The 12778-nt window shown below is 40.9% G+C and overlaps 1 pseudogene; it reads left to right on the forward strand.

The window, feature by feature from the left end:
- Nucleotides 1–3258: 3258 nt before the first annotated feature.
- On the forward strand, nucleotides 3259–6087 carry LOC133027037 (C-C chemokine receptor type 6-like; annotated as a pseudogene).
- The last annotated feature ends 6691 nt before the right edge of the window (nucleotides 6088–12778 follow it).

The following is a 12778-nucleotide window of genomic DNA, read 5'->3' on the forward strand; positions in this document are numbered from 1 at the left end:
GTCATTGTCTGTTTTTCATGCATGTCAGACGTGCTGTCTACGAGAGCCAAGAAAAGAGCTTCTTTACCATGCAAACAGACATGTGCGTGGGGAATGTGAGTGGCCCCGCAGGACAAACTGACGACGACGAGGAGGAGACGACATGTCCACAGCAGACGCTTCACATCTGCAGATCTGTATCAGCTCCCTGGGAGCACATCAATAAAATAGTACAATGAAAATCTGCTTTTTGAGCATCAACTATCAAGCCACTGCCTGGATGGAAATTGTTGTCGGCCTGGTTTAACAGGAGATGTGATCCAATGATAAAACCGGATTATGGGAAATGATGGGTCAAAAATGTCCATAGAAACTCCTCAAAGAAAAACTGTTGCATGTTATGCTTCTCTACTATTGATCAGTATGTTCATTACAGAAATTATAAATAATATTTGTAATAATAATATCAGCTTAAGTGCAAGAATACTTTTTTACAAGGGTTAGGGTTAGGGTTAGGGTAAGGGTTAGGGTTAGATTTACTCAGTTTACAGTTTAGAAAGTGTTACAGTATTGTTGTTTTACCTTGTGTTTAAATTAAGTGGAATATTATTGAAACTATCATTGCATAGCACAGTTTTCTTCATATAAAATTTCTCATATTATCATGACAATACATTTTTTGGTCTTCGTTTGAGTTCATTTCAGATTAAAGTTTTTTTTATTATATAACTGTCAGATAAAAAAGGTGTTTAATGACATAATAAAAAGTGGAAGAATATATTCTTGCTGTGTGTAACCTTTACTTAAAGTATTATAATCTTTTGCTTTTCGGCCATTTAAAAAAAAAAAAAAAAGATTTCAAACTTTCTCTGGCCTCCAGACAAATTTTACTCCAATATTTACTTAATTATAGCTCTGTTACCCCTGAGGGAATATCAATCTATGAGGAATATCTGAGTCTTATGTTGCGAGTACCTCATGTTCACCAGATATATCACTGGTTTGTCTAACTGCTGAGAAACCAACACAGGGACACAAACTCTCCTGGGTTGAAGAAACTGCAAAAGTTCTCTGTGAATTTGTTCCCATTCACAACAGATGCAGCTTTCAGATTCATCAAATAATTGATTCAAACAGTTTTATATATTTTAGCTACAAACCAGACGTGGGCAGTTCCTCAGCTGCTCCTCAGCCTTCCTTTGTTTTCAAGGGGGAAAATTAAATTAAAATACGAACACAAAACAGACTTTAGAACACACCCAATGAAATGCCCACAAGCTATGACCTTTGAAGTCATGCTTGGCCTGCGTGTCCTGTGAGGGTGGCGGCCTCTGGCTCAGGGAACCAGCGGTTGGTTTGGCCCTCACGCTGGGAACAGAGGACTGCAGGACTGCAGGAGGGGAGAGAGAGAGAAAGACAGATGCATGGCTGGGAGGAAGAGGAGGAGGAGGAGGAGGACTGGATTGACAGCAGCAGGTTGCCCTAAGAACAATGTGGACTCCATAAGTGTTTGGGTCCCTGGTTCATGTGTCTGAGAAGAATAAAACAGCACCACCTTGAAGTCAAGCATCAGTGTAGCTCAGACGAGGAGATTGTGAAGGTGAAGAACTCATTGTCTATGGTCAAGTAATGAGGTCAGACACCAGCTACCAGTTACATCAGCTGTTGGTTAGGTCAAACTTGAAGATATTAGGTGGAGATTTAGGCATCACTAAATGATAAGTCCAGTGTGTAGGATTTAGTGGCATCTTTAGTGGCATGTGTAGGATTAAGGGCAGCTGTGGCTGAGGGGTAGAGTGGTCGTCCTCCAACCTGAAGGTCGGCGGTTCGATCCCCAGTCTGAACCATCTGCATGCCGAAGTGTCCTTGGGCAAGATGCTGAACCCTCAATAGCCCCCCATAGAATAACAAAGTGCTGCAAGTAGATGCACTGTATAAATGTGTGTGTGAATGGGTGAATGTGAAACTGTACTGTAAAGCGCTTTGAGTGGTCTTCATCAGACTAGAAAAGCGCTATATAAATACAAATCCATTTACCATTATCTTGTGATGAGGTTGCAGATTGCAAGTTACTGAATACCCTACGCCTCACCTCTCCCTCCCAAGCATGTATCTATGGTTGCCTTCAAGTAATGTTAAAAAACATGAAAGACTTTCTGGAGTGGTTGTTTTGTCTGGGCTATAAACTTGGCACTGCAACATGATAAACTCCCCAGAAACTAGTGTATATTAGGGCTCATTCTTTGTTTCAGGTGGTTATACAGCAATGAAAACATAAATATAAACATTTTAATCCTAATTCTGCAAGTAAATCCCAAAAATCTCTCACACAAAGTAGTTCTTTATACCCAGAATAATCAGAAAAGATGACAAAAAACTTTAGCCTGCCATAAATGCTCAAAAAAAGACTGGTGAGATAGGTACTGTGCAATATGGTTCTGACATAACATTTAATACAACTCTTAATACAAACATATTTGCATATACAAAGAATTTGCAGCTACATTTTGTATCATTTGTACCTTAATTCTGACAACTGCTTTAAAGCATGGCAAACATAATGTTTCCTAATAAAGAATATATACACCATTTTTAACTACAATACTGTATATACACTGACATATTATCTTCTAAGTTGATATTTAGAAGCAAACAAAGCAAGTTTGCTTTATTCATTATGGTTGGTTAAAAAAATGAACTCTTATCAGAACAATATTTATCTTTTACTTTCTGATTTGATACACTTTAGATATAAACCCAGTGTTTTATTTTTCTTCTTTGCCATAAGAGACAGAACAAGGTTAGCACAGCTGTGTTCTTCAGGCTTGTCCGTTCCTAATTAAATGACAGGAAATATAAAATTATGGCATTATTGTAGAGGAAGTGTAACTTATGAACTAAGTTTGTATCCTTGAGAACTGTTTTGTGTTGCAGGCATTTTTTACATTACATTACTTTCAATTTCATTTAGCTGACGCCTTTATTCAAATACTTTTCATCTTGACTTGCAGCCGTACAGTCGTCTGGCAGAAACATTCCTGAAAACTGTATTAACCTGTAATGGTAAGGGAGCTGCTGAGTCCAAATCCCTGAATCTATTGAGGTTCAACGTTCGCCATTGGTTCTACTTAACAAAATCTCAGTTGAAATTTCATGGCTTTTAGCCATGCAAGGCTAAAAGCTTGTTCCAGCTGACCACGGTTACACTTCCCTTTCAGTCAGCAGTTTTCAGTGTGTTCACTGGTGCAGCTTTCCACATTATCATAGTCTTCACCTGAACGAGCGACAGCAGCCACGCATGGTCCAAACCCAAACTACAAATTTGAAATCCGTGAGTCCTGATTTCATTTTCTAATTGTATTTATTTTCTTAAAATTGTGCTTATTCTTATTCAACAACTGCTCCGATTCATGTTTCCTGTTCATCTGGACGATGACTGATAATATCTAAAAGATTTAGATACTCAATCATAAAATCATTTAAAATGAGACATAAAGAATAAAGAGTGAATGATTATAATTGGGATTATTACTAAAAAGGTTTATTATTATGTTCTCCACCTGTCAGGAGACGATATCCACCTGTGTTCAACAGGCAGAAGTAGAGCAAGGGATGATGATGCATTTGAGGAACCGTGTTAGTTCAGGTGTGCCCCCCCTCACGTGAATGATAATAGAACCTGTGGAACCATCAGTACCTGTGTTTGTTTTATAGTTAAGAACATAAACTGCTTATCTTCCTTTGAATGCAAACACAGGTTTTGCTTGAGGTTCTTCAAGTTAAAGAGTTTTTTCTCTCTCAGTCGTCATAGCTGCTCACCTTCTATGTAAAGAGCCTTGAGATAATGAATATTATGATTTGGCGCTATACAAATAAAACTGACACGTCTGTTCAACCACAACTGGAACATGTTTACCAGAAGTACACGCTCAGAACCCACAATTTGACACTTGTTCCACTTTCACCACATATACAATTTCAGATTTTTACATCTGACTTGAAAAGGTACGAATTTTATTGATGATTGTGGAAAAAAATTAAGCTGAGACGCAAACAAGCTCAGGCCTAGTGTTCCTGCCCCAGGACATCATGGGTAGATCAGAGTAAGGAGGACAACAACAGATTTGTGTCATCGCAGCAGTGAACATTTCACATTTTTCCAGATGTTGGATCTGACATTTGTCAGATTTTCTGCCTCTGAAATTTTCGTATTCTCCTAAAGAACAAACTTAAACGTGTTGTCACTGAATTAAAATGTTTAAATCTTGTCTGAACTGATTTGATGTCTTCTATTTTCTTTCGGGTGGTTAGGGTGAGTAACGTAACAAAGCTCATCAGTTTAGCAAGTGTGCGAAATACCCAGTAACAGTCGGAGCGTCCCTCTGATCCTAGTGCTCCAGTGTTATGCTTATGTTAAGTCCCCCTGCAGGTCATAATCTGACCCCCAAAAAAGATTTGATGAAAAAATGATTTAATAAGATGTAAAGATAGATAAATAAATAGATTGATAAATTAATTAATTAAAAGTGATTATTTTATTGGGATTATTCGGGTTTGTATGGTGAAAAACTCGGATTATAGATTTAACAATATCCAGGCGGCTCTTCTGATGTTTTCTAATCAATCACACGTAGAACGCATCTTTATAAAAACCTGTTGAATTCATTTTTATGTGTTGACGGATTAATAGGACGTCTCTGCCTCTCAAACAATAAAGGTAGAAGATATCAGGGGGTCTCAAGTTACAATCAAGGGGTCTCTGGGGTATTTCGCACCCAGAGTTTGACGTTCTCTATTCTCTTTGTTCACAGCCGGAGAACAACAACATGGCGATCTCTTTGTTCAACCAATCAGATTACGATTACTATTACAATTACTCAGATGTCGACTACGATGTGGTAGAACCTTGTACTTACAACCACAGTTTGCAGCTGATGGTGGGTCGGTACGTTTACTCCATCATCTGCATCCTGGGCTTCGTGGGAAACAGTGTGGTGATCGTTAACTACGCCTTCTACAAGAGGACTAAGTCCATGACGGACGTCTATCTGCTCAATGTCGCCATCGCTGACCTGCTGTTTGTGGTGTCGCTGCCTCTCATCATCTACAACGAGATGTGGTCATGGTCAATGGGGCCGGGGGCCTGCAAGCTGCTGCACGGCTCTTACAGTGTGAGCCTTTACAGCGGCATGTTGCTGCTCGCCTGCATCATCACCGACCGCTACATCGCCATCGTCCAGGCCCACCGCAGCATCAGACTGCGCACGCTGCCCCACAGCCGCCTCATCTGCGCCTTCGTCTGGACCTTTGCTTTTCTTCTGTCCGTCCCAACATTCTACTTTTACAACTGGTACGACCCGATGCAAACCCGAGAGTCCTTCATGTTTGAGGAACACGAGAGGGATCTGACCAACAGATCTTCGCAGTTTGTCTGTGAGTTCGGGTTCATGAATGAAAGCACGGCCTGGATGACCACGGTAGCCGTTGTCACCACCCAGCTGGCTGTGGGCTTCTTCCTGCCAATGCTTATCATGACAATCTGCTACACTGCCATTATCGTCAAGCTGCTGAGTGTCAGAAATTACCAGCGGCACAAGGCAGTCTGGGTGTTACTGGCCGTGGTGGTGGTGATCGTCGCCTGTCAACTACCCTACAATATTGTATTGATTTACGACACCACCTTCTGGTTCCAGCAGCAGACTTGTGAAGCGTCCCAAGCCCTGATGGTTGCCAAGATAGTAACGCAGACCATCGCCTACCTGCACTGCTGCCTGAACCCGGTGCTGTACGCCTTCGGTCGGAGTGAAGTTCAGGAACCACTTCAGAACGATCATCCAGGACCTGGGCTTCTTCTCCAGAGTCACGTCTGAGGTCTACGTGTCCACTTGCGGCTCGGTGGACGGAGCCAGCGACAATGGTTCGTCTCTCACAATGTGATGACAATTGTTGTGGACCTGACATTACCGGTGGTTTCAGTCCAAGGCAGCAGGTCCAAATTCAAATCCCAATCTTAATTTTAATGAACAAAATGAAAGTGGTTAAAGGAGTTTTATTTTATTTACTTTCACATTTCATATGATCCCAAGGTTTGAATTCAAATGAAATTAAATCATCATGTTTTAAAATAAAGTTGTCAAAATGAAAATAATCGTGGCGACTATGACATTTTTTAATACTTTTTATTTTTACATGTAACAAAAGTGAAGGTGTCAGTTGGCCAGGCTGATTTCATGCAGTCGGCAATCAAACCAGCAACCGTTCACTTCGTCAGATGTTCTGCGGCAGGAAGTCACTCCTGTCAGATGGTTTGTCCCTGGTCGGAGGGTTTGTCCCGGCTCAGATGGTTTGTCCGTGGTCAGATGGTTTGTCCCGGGTCAGTGAGGTACTGAAACAGTTTAGAGACAGCGACAGTGAGACTGTTCAGGTCTAGAATTTTGCGCCTTGTAACTGCCTCGCTATTCTTTGTGAGGGAACTAAACTAACACAAAAGAGGGGGAAATGTCATTGTTGATCCGCCTTTAAGTTAGAAGCCAAGGCAGTTACTAAGCTGGATCGACAACTGTTTAAAAGCAAAAAACGGCATTGGGCAATGCCGGTTGAATTTCTTAGTAATGTATTATGGGAAAATACCAGACAGGGTAAACAGGATACGGTTTAAGCTGAAGACCAGAGATTCTGCTGGAAAAGCAGAACAGAGTAAAAACTGTGAATAAAGAGAAAGAAAAACAATCACGCCGCCTGGGATATATCTACTGTCCCTTTCGAGAGCTACTGTTTGCTACTACTGCTTCTTGTCAGGTGTTCCCGTTCATAACACAGTTACATCAGACTGTGTAAACATTTAGTAACTTACCGCTACATGAGAACTGGTTTGTGTTGCAGGCATTTTTTACATTTCATTTTGCTGACGCTTTTATCCAAATTGACTTTGCATTCAACCATGAGGGTACAAACCCAGAACAACAGAAATCAAGAAAGTACAATTTCTTCAGAACAGTTCCAGAAAAACTACAAAGTGCTATAAGTAAGTGTCATTTAAGTTCTACTAAATTGTTAGTTTCAAAATGTTATTCCAGGTATAGTCGGAAGAGGTGTGTTTTTAGTTTGAGGCGGCAGATGTGTAAGCTTTCTGCTGTCCGGATGTCCATGGGGAGCTCGTTCCACCAGTTAGGGGCAAGGACAGTAAACAGTGGTGATTTTGATGAGTGGTTAGCTCGCAGTGAGGGAGCAGCCAGCCGATCTGCAGATGCAGAGCGGAGTGAACGGGCTGTGGTGTAACGTTTGACCATGTCCTAGTTGTAGACTGGACCAGATCCGTTCACAGCCCGGTACGCAAGTACTAATGTTTTGAAACGTATACGGGCAGCCACTGGTAACCAGTGAAGAGCCGAGAAGTATGAGTGAACAGGGCAAACGTAAACAGCCAATTAACCTAATCCCAATCTGCATGTCTCTGGATTTAAAGACGTTATAGCTTTATATTTTTGACCTGCACACTGTATACTCCATAGATTGAAGAAATCCGTTTTAGAGGGTTGCTGCTCACAATTTCTTTTCCGCCTCTTTCTTTAACATTGCAAAATGGACCATTTGGCATTTTTACCAATTTAAAAAGGATTAATTCATGGACCCTCACATGTAAAAAACTGAACTTATTTAGGGAACTGATACCTATGAGTGTGTATAATTTGGAAGAAGAAGTAATTGTTGACTATGAGGTGTTGCTCATTACCACAGTGTTCATTTGGCAGGTACACAATAATGCTTGCATGTAATTAGTACCTCAGCCAAGGACGTTATGTTTTCATTGTCTCTCAATAATATCAATAATAATTTTGCGGAAGAGTGGAGAATGATCCAAGGACAAAGCCGTTTAATTTTGGAGCAAAAAAAAAACAAATGTCGCCTCATCACTTATCAGTACCGGTACATTGCGAGTGTAACCTCCCTGCCGGATTAATCAAAAGCATCCATGATATTCAAGCGTCACATTAGCTGTCCCATTTGATTATATGCTAATGAGTCCCAGTTTGGATGTGATTAATTGGTGGTTGGTGAAATGAGCTCTGAACAGACATCTGGGATAAACAGACATGTATGTCTGAGAAATGCAAAGAGCTAATGCTTCATATAAACAAACAAAACATTAAAAAATCTCTGGGATTTTGTCAACTTTAACACAAAAATGTCCATAATTGTTACAACTTTTGCACTTTTAACGAGGCGAGAATAGACCAGAGCTAAAAGAGACTGAATAAGACAGATGCTAACACCCAAATCAAAACAATATGAAACTTCCTCTCCAGTTAATCTCACAAGATTAAAACAAATGAAGAAGGATCTGTTCATTTACAGTAAATGTCTCATTTTCTGTAGGGCCAGAAGAATAGTTTCTGCCCTGTCGGTAAGAGAAAGATGGAGAAAACAGACGGTGGATAAAATGCTAATTTTGCTGGAGGAGCAGAATTATATTCAGTATCTGGAGAACAGGAGCAGGGAGAAAAGTGCAAACACATCAAAACCTCAGAATGTGGGAATATGAAGTGAAATTGTTATACAGGGCAGTAATTTACAACGTTGAGACACTTCACAAAATACCCCCCAACACACACACACACACACTGACTGTGCAGCTTTTTTGGAATCTCTCTGCTACAGTATATACCGTGAGAGGGTAAAGTAAAACACAGAATAGAGGAACTCAAAGCCTTTATATTTTGTATGTATGCAGACGAAGAAAGCCTAGTTTTTAAAGAGTTCTCTGACATGCACACAACCAAATCCTAGATATTCTTTATCTTAAGATAAAGCAAACACATTTACAGTCTGAGTCTTGACAGTGAGCCGTAGCAGCCGAAGGAGAAACACCAGTATCAAGGTTGTTAAAAAGTGGGGAAAAATATACGCAGATACAGCTACAAACTTGGTAGCTGTATAAGTACAGATGCACATTTATTTTAAATTTTAGTATATCGACAATAACCGTCTGGCCAATAATATTGACCGATATGTTCACATTTTATTGTTCCTACACATATATAGGATCATGTTTTAAAGAATTCCCTCACTTCATTCCTGTAATCAAAACAGTAAACGCAAAGTTTCACCAGAAATTACACAGCACTAACGGCTCAAAACAGGAGGCAGCGTCTCCACCCCTCCAGACAGTGAAGCTGGTTAATGTTGTCAAGGTTGACAAACATGCAATTCACAGGAATGAGGAAATGAAAACTGTACACAGCAGCAGAACAGAAACCGACAGTGTTTTCATTACATCTGTTCTCATAGAACCCCGATAACAATCCTGTTACTGGTAAGTGTGCGTTTCCTCAACACAATGACCACACCGCCCCTCAGGGAAGTGTTCATGTTCCCAACACCTCAGAGAATAACCCAAGCCTGCAGCAGACGTTATGTGGTTGTGTGTGCATGCTCAGTGTGTGGACACTGCAGCGAGCCCCCCACTGAGAGGCAGCGTGAGCAGCTGCTGGTCTGGCCGGTGGTTGGCTCAGCAGCAGCAGCAGCAGAAAGCAGCTAAATGAGTGTGTGACAGGGTGGCGGACAGTAGGAGAAGTGGCCTCCAGCAATCAATCACACAGCAGTTAACCAGCTAATACACTCGGCCAACAATACAAACAACTGCCGAGACTAAATCTGAGTCAGGGAAAGTTAACAAGGCAACTGGTGGAAAGAGAATCAATCCTAATCTTGAAAGGTCTCTTCGCCCGTGTTACATTAAAATCAAAGCACTTGAGACGTATTTTCCCATTGACGTCTGATGTTAATGTGTGTAGGGATAATGTGTTAGAAATACATTTCAATGCATCCTCATGGCCCAGGGGTTTAAAGGCAGATCGTGTAATAGCAATGTTCGAGCTTCGAGTGCAGCCGGAGACCTGTGTTCCATGATATCCACCCCCCCTTCCCCTCCCCATTTCCTGTCAACTCTTGATTCTTCTCAATTTAATAAAATGAAAATATGTTCTGGTGGTAGTTTTCAATGCTTTGAGAACAACATCACACTGAAAAAGAGCATTTATTTGAATCAACGATTAAATCTACTAATTATTTTCTTGAATAACTGAGCTATTTTCTGTATCAGCGATAAAAAAAATATTTAATCATTTCTCATTTCTAAATGTGTATGTCTGCTGTTTGGTGCGTCTGAGGTTGGGTTTATATTGGTTTTCAGTGCTTCCTCACTGAAAACACGGCTACAGGCAAAACTAATGCAATGAGAACGGTGAGAGTGAAGCAAAAAACGTGAGTTTACGGACTGGACAGATAAACAGTGAGCTGATATTCACTCTAAAGCTCTTTAGCTTTAAAAAGAAATCCAACTCACACCCTCTGCTAAAGTCAAATAAGCACACAAAGTAAGCCAGAAGGACTATTGTTTGTAACAGAGATGTTTTTCCTCTTTTTTTCGCTGATATTAAATGATGTTATCACCACCAGTACATACTGATAAATCAGTGAGAAAACATTAGAGGTGCTATGTGTTGGCCTGTGGCTGTTTAATGAGCTGTAATGTGCACAGTGTGTTTAGACTCCATATTCAATCCTCCCTAATACTCCTTCTCCATTCGGACCCAGCCGCAGCAGAAGATAAATCTCCACGGGAGCCACAGAATATGCTTCCTTGTTGTTAATTGAGATTTAGTGCTTACATTAACATTCTCGGGGCAGTGTTTGAAAGCTTAGGTGCGTGCCAAGTCCTGTGGAATAAGGATTAAAGTTACAGAGACAGTAAAGTAACTATGGCATGTCCTGTTGAATCCAGCCTGCACACCCTCCACCTCCCCTTCAGACAGATCTCTCATTTCACCTGTATTTACACAGACAACACTTGCACTTGGGTTCATATGGTGGAGAATAAATAGTGAGTCGGATTATTGGCTCTGTGGAGTTTCATGGGAAACGATGGGGGGACGGACTGGTTTGAGTTTCAGAGAGGGAACTCAAAGGAAGTCATAAAGCTAACTATCTTTAATGTGAGACAGTGGATGATTAGAGCTAAATAAACAATGTTTGCCAGCTGAGGGAAGTTAGAGTTTGACTTTTACGGGTTGTGTGGCCAAGTAGGGGCCCTGAATCAAATTTATTGATTTTTCAGAATATAATAAGGTATAGTACATTTTCTGTTCTCATAAGTGCAGTTTGGATTTGAAATTAATTTTAGTTCTACTTACAACAGTCTAGTTAAACAAAGAGTAATCTAGCTGAATGGATTAATAGATTGCATTAAAAGATTTTCTAGCTAGGTTATGCAAAAATATGATTCCAAATGTAATAGATAATCTAAGTTTCATAATAATATTGCCATTCCCATTATACTGTAAGTAACACTACAGAGCGCCTGCATGTCTTAAACAATGAATGTAAATAAAGTCTAAACTGCACATGTTTAAATTCAATCAAGATGCATCAATTTGCACGCACTCATAAATATCAGTCCCATAAATATGCTGTTGCTTTGATGAAGATCCATCAATTATTCCCTGGGAAACCAGTGAAAATGGGTAAAGACCTAAAAAACAGGATGGCGAATACAAATTGCCGAAATGAGTTTCCTCTGTCTGGTTACTGTGCTCAGCCTTAGACATAGGGTGAGGAGTTCGGACATCAAGAAGGATGCCCAAAGTCACGTAGACCCACTGCCCCTTTACGTCGAAAGAGAACAGTTGAGGTGATTCTGGCATTTGATCAGGAAGCCTCCCTGTGTGCCTTCCATTGGAGGTCTACTGGGTGAGCCCAACTAGCAGGACACCCAGGAGTAGACCCAGAACCTGCTAGAGGGACAACATATCTCATCTGGCCTGGGAACGCCTCAGGATCCCCCAGGAGGAGCAGGAAAGCATGGCTGATGTCTGGAGAACCCTACCAAATAGTGGCTCTATAATGGTGCTGTCAATATGATATTTGTATGATCACAGCCTCTTTCAAATAGATTTAATGGATTTTCTTTTGCAGGTTAGTAGAGCAAATTACCCATTAGTCCATTATCTATACAGCTTATCCTTTGAGGGTTTTGGGGGGAGCTGGAGCCAATCCCAGCTGGCATTGGGAGAGAGACAGGTAGAGGTGTATCCCAGGAAAATGAAAATGTACATCCTTTACATTTAGCTCATTCATGTCAATTTCCCCAGTTCAGATAATGGGGAAGCTGTGTTCGCTAATCGCTTAGACCTCAGGAGAGTTTGCCGGAGCTCTGTGATGAAACATACACGGAGCAGGAACACCTTCATCACACAGCAGCAAGGGGTTGCCGTTGGTAATGTGATACAGATGGAATCCATACTGGTGGCTTGATGAGAGGTGGCCTGTGATCCGAAGAACCAATTCACTGGTAGTCTGGACCACAATTAAATAGCTTCATCCTCTGTAACTGTAAGTACAGATGGGATGTTTGGGGTGATTGGGAAAAGGTACTTGGCAGACATACGTGAACTCTACTCTATACTAAATATACCTGTAGGGTTTATGAAAGATTTCTCAGTAGTCCTGAAGAAGTTTCACAAGCGTTTGAATGTGAAATCTTTAAAAAAATGTATTATAAAGAAGGGAAAGTGAAAAAAGCCATGTTGCAAGGACCACCCATGGTCAGCGTGATGCATTCTTTGAGGAATTGTATGTAATTTGGGCAAGCTGAAACTCCTCCCCGTCCAACAAAGGATTCATTTTCTGATGTTTGTTGACTTAAAAAAGTTCCAGATTAGTGGCTTGCCAACATGACAGTCACCCTGTGTCACTGGATAGGCCCTGTGTTAAGTTTGTGTTGCCGATATTGCCAGGGACA

The sequence above is a fragment of the Limanda limanda genome, chromosome 20, assembly GCF_963576545.1.
Source record: "Limanda limanda chromosome 20, fLimLim1.1, whole genome shotgun sequence".
NCBI lineage: Eukaryota > Metazoa > Chordata > Actinopteri > Pleuronectiformes > Pleuronectidae > Limanda > Limanda limanda.